Below are 6,520 nucleotides of genomic sequence, written 5' to 3'. Positions count from 1 at the left end.
GTTTTATCAGCATGTTCTATCTGCACACAATCACACACACACACACACACACACACACACACACACACAAACAAACACACAACACACACACACACACACACACACATCAATAACTGGACAGTATTACAGGAATGTCCTGGAAACTTTTAAGTCCATATGAGGCGCAAAAGTTTATGTATCTCTGAAAACGGCTGGGCGCTGTACCATGATAAGACGCTTCTGCATACTGCAAATGTTGTTACTGAATTCCTTGCGGAGATCAATGTCAAGTGCATCCCTCACCCTTCCATATTTAGCCGCGTGTGACTTTCCTCTATTCCCTAACTTGAAGAAACACCTTCTCGGGATGCATTTTCCATCACATTACAATAGTATTATACTGAAAAGCCGTCGTTTAACTTTCGCAAATGTTCAACGTGCCAGTAAGTTTTTTCACATATTATTCCACAGCCGCAAATTTATTAAAAGATACTTCCAATTAAACCTGGCTGCGTTAAGATGACAGTCATATGTTTCACTCTTTCAGTTTATTTCGGCGATATACCATTTTCAAGTACTTACTCATATCCTCGTAATTTTACTCAGTCGCCCAGAGTGGGAGTTTGGGATGTACGTCTGTAATATAAAAATATATAATAGAAGTCGTTGTATTTTGCTCGATTATACAGTGTTTAATTGGAGTTAGAGTACCATCGAACATAATTGTTCCGTTGTTGAGATTTAAATTAGTTCCAGATAGACTGTGTGAGGCACTGTCACGTTTCACCAAAATGTATCAAGAAATATACACGTCAAATGGTTCTCATATTTCATCTAAACTGTGCACACGATACACTTCTTGAAATAAGAAAATGCAGTGAATGGTCTTTATCTGCACTTTCTTATTTATTCATGTTATGTATCATCGAACGTGGTGCTATGTAGATTGGCTACCAGAATATAGTATTCTATTTCCACTGATTTAAGAAATAGTCTTTATATCACTCTGATAATAATGAACAGTCTAATGGCTCATTAACAACGCATCGCGGAGACTCTGCATGAGGTCGCAAGGATTTGTACTACAGCAGGGATCCGCTTTATGACTTTCCAGGTAACTTTTCCGACATCAATAAACGGTTGGCATTCTTCTACTTCTGTTTGTGAGGTAGGTATCTCACAGAGTTACATACTGCGTTATTGATGCTTATGACTACTTATTAGACGTATCTGGCTTTAACTGACAAGGCTAAAACAAATAAGGTTCCGTAAAACAAATTTTGCAACAGGTGTTGATTTTCACACAATAAAGTACCAAAAAATGTCACAAAAAATAGACATCTTTTGTAGGGCACACAATCCGCATATTATTTTATTTATTAGATTACTTCCGCTCATCGGACGATTACATTTTCCAATCTGTTTGATACTGTAGTGTATGATGACAGCAGCAGATTGAGCTAACACTGATATTTAGCTCATAACATGGTAGCTTATATTCGTTACCTGGTAGTTTAAAACACCTCTCGGCAGCACTGTCGCTAGTAAGAGGTATGAGTTTGAATGTGCTATGTCTACTGGAAATTGAGTGGTCAGGTGTATGACCTAAAGCCCAACTGGGGAAGTTATCACACCTCACCGGAAAAGTAAGAACCATACAGATATACACAAAAATAGAGAGCATAATTTCAGAGATGTGTTTCCCATAGGTAGACTAAAAAAAAAAAACTTTATTACAGCATATGTCTGGAGATGCTTGGTTTACGAACAAAATAGTGATATTCGCTGGAATGTTTCTCTTCCCACAAGTCATTGGCTTTACAGAAGATGTTCAAAATGTCGATATTCTACTCATCTCATGGACTTTTATGGCCGGGGAACACTATTCCAAATTCCAGCAGTCCTTCATATTTCCTCACATCCTGTCAAATTTCGATTCCCAAGCGTTTCCCCGTCAGGCGCTGGAGAGAAATGCACCAATGATTTTAAATGACTCCTCAAGTAGAAGTCGACAGGACCCAAATGGTATGAGGGTTGAGGCCAAACAATACGGCCATTTTTATCTTTTTACTGATGAGGGAACGTTCAACCCAAGTAGCGGCGAGTTGTACGATTAATGTGGTGGAGTCTGTACACATTGTGAATGAAAAGGATACAACTGTTGACGCCGCAATAGACAGTCGTATGAGGAACATTCACTTCCAGTGCTATCCAACGTGTACTACTGATAGAAAGAGTCATAAATAACCTTCTCTTCATTTCGAGTTACAGATCTTGTTGGTACCATCTCGAAACAAGGACATGCAACCTTCACATCAGCACACGTACGATGATGACAGATGGCAAATAACAGAACGGGAACGAGACAGCTTTTTGCACTATAACCACCACGTCGTCACTGCTCTAACCAGGCGACTAACGAAATATCATAACTGGAAGACGAATGGGAAAGCGCTATGTTTCACCAGCGTGCATGCAAGCTGATATAATTACAAGATAGTAAGCAGCTAATTTATTTTCACCATCTAAAGCACTGCTGCTTCTTTGAAAATTTCCCAACTTGTGTGTAAAAAGTGTGTCTTCTGATAATTATATTTATTTGCGATAATTATATTTGTCTGTGAAAATTATGTAATTATGTGTCGTTTCTTTTTCGTATTGCTGTTTTATGAAGTGAAATCCGATAACCCACGCGTGTGTGAAGCGAGATCTGAAACTTCTACAATAGTTTCCAGCAAAAATATCTAGCCTACTGAACAGTGTAAAAGCAAAAACAAGCCCTATACTGTTTAAGTTTCAAGTCTTCCTGTATAATTTTTTTTTTTTGAGTCATTTGTCTTCTCACTGCTTTGATGCGCCCCGCCACGTATCCCTCTTCTGTGCTAACCTCCATCTCAGAGTAGCACCTGCAACTTACGTCTTCGATTAACTGCCTTATGTGTTCCAATCTCTGTCTTCCTCCACAGTTTTTGCCTTCGACAACTCCCTCTAGTACCATGGAAGTCACTACCTGATGTATTGAGAGAAGTCCTATCATTCTGTCCCTTCTCTTGTTAGTGTTTTCACATATTCCTTTCCACTCTGATTCTGCGCAGAACCTCCTCATTCCTAACCTTATCCGTCCACCTAGTTTTCAACATTCTTCTGTAGCACCACATCTCAAATGCTGGGATTCTCTTCTGTTTCGATTTCCACAAGGTCCATGTTTCACTACCATACAATTCTTTGCTCCTAACGTACATTCTCAGAAATTTCTTCCTCGAATTAAGGCCTATGTTTGATACTGGTAGACTTCTCTTGGCCAGGAATGCCCTTTTTGCCAGTGCTAGTCCGCTTTTGACGTCCTACTTGCTGCATCCGACACTGGTTATTTTGCTACATAGGAAACAGAACTCCTTTACTTTATCTGCTTCGTGACCATCAATCCTTATGTTAAGTTTCTCGCTATTCTCGTTTCTCTTACATCTCATTACATACGTCTTTCCTCGATTTACTCTCAATCCATGTTCTGAATCATTAGACTGTTCTTTCCATTCAGCCGATCATGTAATTCTTCTTAACTTTCATTCAGGATAGCAATGTCATCAGCAGATCGTATCATTGATCCTTTCACTTTCAATTTTAATCCCACTACCGAACCTTTCTTTTATTTCCATCATTGCTACTCCGATGTACAGATTGAGCAGTGTTACACCTTTTTCATCCGAGCACTTCGTTCTTGGTCGTCCCTCTTATTATTCCCTCTTGGCTCTCGTACATATTGTGTATTACCACCTCTCCATATAGCTTACCTTATTTACTCAGAATTTCGAACACCTTGCACCATTTTACACTGTCTAACGCTTTTCCCAGGTCGACAAATCCTATTGTAAGTAAGCTGTTTAGGTTCTTATATTGGTAACGCCACCGCCACCTAGCGCTCTGTATGAAAATCACTGGCTCTGCTGTGTGCAGTCTGTGGCTGGTTTGCATTGTTGTTGGCCATTGTAGTGTTGGGCAGTTGGCTGTTAACAGCGCGTAGCGTTGCGCAGTTGGAGGTGAGCCGCCACCAGTGGTGGATGTGGGGAGAGAAATGGCGAAGTTTTGAAATTTGTAAGACTGGATGTCATGAACTGATATATATATTATGACTTTTGAACAATAAAGCATCAACATATGTTAACATTTTTTGCTCTTATGTAAATGCAAAATTTGAAAGTAATATGGTATCACAAATAAATTTCCTACTGACAACATATCCTCAACTTTCCTGCCAGAAGTTGTTGCTACATCTTGTTAAAACTATCAGTAAAAACTGCACATACAAAAAAGATACTACTGATCATCTGCTGGCTAACAATTATAAACAACACATTAAAAAAGTAATGACTAATATGTGATGAATATACAAAGATGAACACAAGTTATGTATGAAATCTTAATACAAATGTGTGCCAATTCAACATAAAAACAAACATAAATTTAAGGAAAAGATCCAGAATTTTCTTTCCCATTTAGAGAATACTAGAAGTAACATCCTTAGTAACACAACTTTTCGTAGTTCAATTCTTGACACAGTTATTGTAATTACAAGGCACAGAAGATGAACAACTTGCAGTGTTAAGTAAACTTAAAGTAACGGCACTACATTAACGTTGTCTCATTTTGTAGAAACAGTGCTGCGAGGTTTCACATAAGAGTGTATAATACAGTATACCAATTACAGATCTCAAAACAATAAAATCTGCTGAATATTAGTGCAATGTAGCTATTGAATGAACCAACTTTTAAATCAGAATATGAAATATGAATAGAAAACAATAGTTTGCAAGTGCATAATTTTCGAGTATGAAACTTGAGATTTATTCTTAAATTCACATTTGACTTTCATTGTTAATTTTCAAGTTACTCTTCCCTATGATGTGCCTTTTTAATTGCTGTACTTATTGCTCAAATAAAACCTACACTTCTATTAATGAATATTAAAAAAATTACATACACAGAACTGTACTAGTGCCTGTACAAAAATAATAAAACTCTGCAACCACTGGTACTATAGGAAAATGCAACTACCCAATGAAGTTGCACAGAAACTGTCAACTATAAGTGGTGCATTTCCTTGTTGTAAGAATTTAAATATTTGCACCTCTTTAGTAGGGAAGAAATATCCATAAGCAAATTTCACAGGATTTCAATTCTGTTTCTGTTCTGAGATAGTGCACCAGAATTTTAATGTTACAATGTTTTTAACAAAATTCCAAGCAACTGAAATAATACTTCAGTACCATTATTTGCATGCTTCCTGGCAACAACTCCAGAAGCAAAACAGACTGTTAGAGGTACCAGTCAATTTTTGTAATTTTACACTGTTGGTCCACCACAATATGACAAAAACATTTCATTTAAGATCTAGTATCAGCTAGGAGGTATTGTTTTAGACATCTGACCATATCACAGACTAGGTCGAGTACCAAACCATGACATCTTCCATTCCAAAGTCTCCCGAAGAAGCCTCTCCTCCTCTGGGGTGAAGTGTAATAATGTTGCTACAACTCGTGTTAGATGCTGTGCCTAGTGAGGAACTTCATAAGAACATGCTTCAGATATTTAAAGTTCACATCATCCTCGAAGCCAATAGGTGGAGGCTGTCTACTGATGCTTGTTCCCGGTCCTGGGCCAGGGCCTGGCCCAGTGCCCTGGGCAGGAGCCTGCCCCGAGGGGATTACATCCACACTGTCACCTGTATCGTGGCTTGGATTGCGCAGTTCACGTTGCAGTGTTTTCTTCATACCACGAGTCGCTGTTGTAATACACGGACACTCTTTTTTTTTCAGCCACTTGCTCCTCCAGATCTAAAATAGTTCTTCTGAGTTCCTGCTCTTGTTTCTCTGCCGCATGTTTATCATGTTCAATTAGTTCCAATGCCTGAACTCTATTTAAAAGTTCTTGAACTTTGTTTGACTGACTTCCAATTTCCTTATCCTTTATTTCTATTTCATTTTGTAGAGTGCCAACACGAGTCTGTATGTCAGCTGCATCTCTCTATTGTTCACGAAGCTGTTGTCTCACCAGCTCACATTGCTGATTCAGTTCTGCACATCGAAGTTGGGCAACATCTTTCTCACTCTTCTCTTGATGTATTTCACTCAAAAGCTCTGCGGCACGTTCCTCACTCTGTGAAAGCTTTCCTTCTAAACTCATTATCTGTTCGTGTAAAGATGTATTAGTTGTTTTTCATTGTCCACAGCAGACAGCAAATCTGCACATTTACTTTCAAGTTCTGCAATTCTTCTCTCTGCTTCAATTTTATATTCTTAGACTTTCTCTCTCTCTTCCTCAGCTGATTTCTTTATATCAGTCAGTTGTAAATGAGCCTCTTCCAGACGGGCGTCTTGTGCAGCACGTTCTGCAAGTAGTCTTCATACTCTGCCATCAGGGTCATCAGCAGCATCACGTTCACTTACAGGAGTGGCATGTGCCTCTAGTAAGGAAATACGTTCTGTAAGGTGCCTTGTCTCTTCTTCTGCACGCGCCAAATCACTTTTCAGTCGTGTTCGTTCAA

At 38.7% G+C, this 6,520-nt stretch overlaps 1 pseudogene; it reads right to left on the bottom strand.

Moving 5' to 3' along the window:
• Positions 1 to 5,409: 5,409 nt before the first annotated feature.
• On the bottom strand, positions 5,410 to 6,292 carry LOC126260675 (uncharacterized; annotated as a pseudogene).
• Between the last annotated feature and the right edge of the window lie 228 nt (positions 6,293 to 6,520).

The sequence above is a fragment of the Schistocerca nitens genome, chromosome 5, assembly GCF_023898315.1.
Source record: "Schistocerca nitens isolate TAMUIC-IGC-003100 chromosome 5, iqSchNite1.1, whole genome shotgun sequence".
In the NCBI taxonomy this organism is placed as follows: Eukaryota; Metazoa; Arthropoda; class Insecta; order Orthoptera; family Acrididae; genus Schistocerca; species Schistocerca nitens.
This window is presented reverse-complemented; position numbering and strand designations above follow the sequence as displayed.